Source organism: Stigmatopora nigra, chromosome 2 (genome assembly GCF_051989575.1).
Source record: "Stigmatopora nigra isolate UIUO_SnigA chromosome 2, RoL_Snig_1.1, whole genome shotgun sequence".
NCBI lineage: Eukaryota > Metazoa > Chordata > Actinopteri > Syngnathiformes > Syngnathidae > Stigmatopora > Stigmatopora nigra.
The window spans coordinates 10,897,537-10,901,676 of NC_135509.1; positions in this window are offsets into that span (position 1 = coordinate 10,897,537).

Sequence of the window (4,140 nt, forward strand, 5' to 3'; positions counted from 1 at the left end):
TCTTGATTGACCATTTATTGCAAATATGAGGGGAAAATGTGTTATTGTCAAGTGTTTTGCAGCACAAGTCATGATGAAGTCATTTTAATCATTAGAGCAAGAGTGTCAGACTCGGGTTGTTTTCATGTGGGCCGGACCATTTTAGATATAATATTTAGATTTTTTAAATAAATGGATAAAATAACTGACTTAAATACCCTGAATATTCATTTTTTTATAGATCTAAAACAATGTTTATTGTAATTTCATCCTAAAACAGAAAGTCGGCATTCATGATTTACTTTCCCGGGCCACACAAAATGATGCGGCGGGCCAAATTTGGCCCCCGGGCCGCCACTTTGACACATGTGCATTAGAGTTTCGCATATTCCTTCGAACTTCAAGAGAATGTATGTGACGATCTAAAATGTAAAATAACAATACAACAAAATGCAATAGTATGAAGGTTTAATGTTAATACTTCCTGCAATTAAAATTTTAAAAAGCTAATTCTGCTGTGCGATAAGATGTTGTTTACAACAGATAAATGCTTATGATTATGGGTTAGCAATTGACGTTTGTGTTCAGACATCCATTTGCCTAAATACCACCAGCCCACCAAGGCTAATTGGTATGCCCTTCTCCGCCTCTGGCGTTTCCCCGTGTGTATGTTATTGTTAAACTAGCAGAGATTATGTGATTGACACTTACAATTTCAGAGGGTAACTATTATTATTTTATGTTAACATTTACTATGTTCTCAAAAGCATATGACTGTCTTCACTTGGATGTTTGGACAAATATACAGAAGGTTATTTCTATAATAAATGTGCTGCATTTATCACACAAAGCAGAGTAGAGTATTTTTTGTTATGCAGCAATAGTCACAAAGATGCAAAACTGATTTATTTCTCTAATTTCTTTTCACATGGGTACACCCATAAATCCCAAATATGATGACAAAAGGCTTTAGTTTTATGTTTGAATAGTCAGGACAGCCTCTGAAACAAAACCGGGCGGTCCCAAATGTAACTATTTTTCTCTACTCGATGTGCTATTTCATCACAAAAAAGAAAATGACAAAGAGCTCTGGTCATTATTACACATCAGTTGAAAAGTGAAAGAAAAATTCCCGCCATCCTTATGAGATGAGATTAAACTTTATTCATACAGTACTCGGGAAATGATGAATAAATGAAAAAATGATTTAATTAATTTGTCTGGTAACAAAGTGCTGATGTAGATGACTTCAGTAGTCACAATACAGAGCAACTTGAAGAACAACGACATTTTGCTAATTGCAGCCTTCGTTGTACACGGAACGATTTGCACTCATTCGTTGTATTAGAAAGAAATGTACACTGATGGACGATCTTAGAGCCGTGCTACTAATTGGGGAGGATAATTGGGGTAAAAAGGGTCACCTTAATGAAGCAAATAACATTTATTGACTGCTTCACAGTACTGAATTGTCAATGATGTCTGAATTGATTTGCCTTTGCTGTAGGAAAAGCACAAAATCACCATTATAACAGATATGTAGGATATTAGTTCATTTCTATGGGAAACGTTGATTTGAGATACGCGTAAATCGACATACGAGCTCAGTCCCGCCCGGAACGCATTAAGCTCATATCTCAAGTTATGACTGTATTCCAAAAGCAACATAACTAAATCAATGTTGTATTTTTTTAAAGGTCAAGCCTTTTAAGTGTCTCTTGTTGTCTTTTAAGGATCTTAAGCGAGTTAAGGTGGCGTGATGGCACTACGACACTCGTCAGAATCGCCTCCATCCCTTTTCCAGTGATGATAAATGTTTATGGCACTACATTAAGAGCGAATTACCTCTCCTTCTCGAGGCCGTGTCATCGTTCATCTGTGGGGGCTGCTGTCGTAAATTTGTTTTGCTGTGCCCGGGCAGAGGGAATTAGGGGACATCCATCTTGTGGACGGACGGTTAAAATGATGACTTGGCCTCTTTTAGAACGCAGGTTGCATTGTCAAGTGACAGATTGGTGTGTCTTGTTGTTGTTGCTGGTGGTGTAGGCGGGACCACCCTTTGCATATGATCATGCAGTGTCTTGCTGTCTGTAAGCAAAGATGACAGGCTCATGAAGGCGAGATTCAAAATGAACCCTTAGCACATTCCCAATGCAAAAATTGGCAGTAGCCTTAAAAAAAAAACATAAACACACATTCTCCACTCTTTTATGATCCAGTTGTTGTTTTCTTTACCATCAACTTTAGGGGGTAAATTAAACAACCACCTGCTTGTTTTTTTTTTTGCACACAATCCTTGTTTCTTCCACCTCAGCAATACATAAACCATGGATATTACGACAAAATACGTACAGGTAAAAAAAAGTGCTCGTAAAAGCATTTAATATGACATATGAGTCCTTGGGATTTGTGGAAATTTAGAATTTTGACCTAGTTTTAACTGATCAACTGAATTTACAAATAAAATCTTAGACATATTCAATTTTGTTTGATTAGTGACAAATCTGGGAAGCGCTGTCAAAGGTTAGTAAAATGTGAATTGTTGATGTTTCTCTCTATTGCTTAATTTTATTAGTTCATACCAACGACAATTCCGGAAGGCGCCAAACAAGGCCTTCAATATGACATACAATTTTTGTAAAAAAAATGTGTTCGTTGCCTAGTTAAGTGGAAAAAGAAAACAAGGATTCTCAATGGAGTCAACTGACACAAAAAAAAGCCATGTTTGTTTTTCTCCACCTTGTTTCTTTCCGCATCCTTTCCTAATAGTCATTTCATTTGATATTCTATAACTACAAATGAACATTTAAAAGAGAAGAAAAAGCCAAAATGACAAATGCCCACAACAAAGTCTTTGGAAACAACTACTGTCTCATCAATTGCCCTTTGAACAGATCTCCCCAAAAAATTAGACATAGATGTATTACAGTAACGTGAACTGCCTTTTAAATATGTCAGGTCTCTCAAAAAATTATGAATGTTGTAAGTTAGCTGGCTAGTATGGCTTTAGTTCAAATTATTGACATTGGTCAAAGATCACGCATGGCTCGACAGTAGCAAATCCATCTAAAGCTCATGCTGACATAGATAGTTGGATGACCACTACCTAAGAAGAGCGATGAGGCTCAAAGAATTAACAAGGGTTTAACCTTTTCACTTACACGCCTATTTGTGAAACGAGATGGTGACGTTCAAGACCACTGGTTATTTTCCGTTGTTGAGGTGTACGCAAATCACCACCTATTGTTCAGGATTCATTACAGCCATTTTGACAACTACCTGAGTGTTTTTTCATAAGATAATTCTGCGATTTTAATGAGGCGCAGCAAAAGGCCAAAAAAAAAAAAAAACACTTTTTAATTACCGCTGGAGCCTATTTCCTCTTGTGTAGTCCAATAATGAGGCCATCCAAGAAATCAATTGAGTGCCCTCTGTAACAAGAGGGAGAAACCACTTTATTCCCCGGTGTTGAAAAATGACCTCGGAAGGCAAACGTGAACATATTTTGCTGAAAAGGTTTAATGGGCTTGTTCAAACGCTCTTTGCAATGATGTCGCTTCCTATGTGTAATAATTATTAGACGTTTGGATGGATGGACACTATGTCTTTACAAGTACTAATTTTATGTTCTATTTAATAAGAACATGCTTGTATGCTATTGATCCATTGTCAAATGTTCCTCCTGCCTGATTGCAATTTATACAAAGAGAAGAATGAGATCGTACTTCCACATTTTCATAATAGCCTTTTAACTATAAACAAATAAAACAAATAAAAAGTGGTTTAATAGACCTTGTATTTCTTTTGAATCTCAGTTTGTTGTGAAGCATTCATGCATTTATGGAGTTAATCTTTGATTTTCAATTAGCTTTCAATTTCTTGCTTTATAGTCTCATGAAGTTTGCCGTAAGCACATGAAAGCATATTAACACAGTACATTAATAAATAAACCTTTTGGTGTATGTAATTCATCCCCCTTTTAAACCTAAAATGTTTTTAGCCTTTGGATACATTTGGTTCGCCTTCATTTCTTATTAAAACTGTGAAAAAAAGGGTGCTTGTGATCCCAAAATAATCCCCCGCCTGTGTCTTTGTTTGCCCCAGTGTTGTAAACAGTACAGCCCCAGGGATGTGCCTCGTATTTTATGCATTTGCACAACT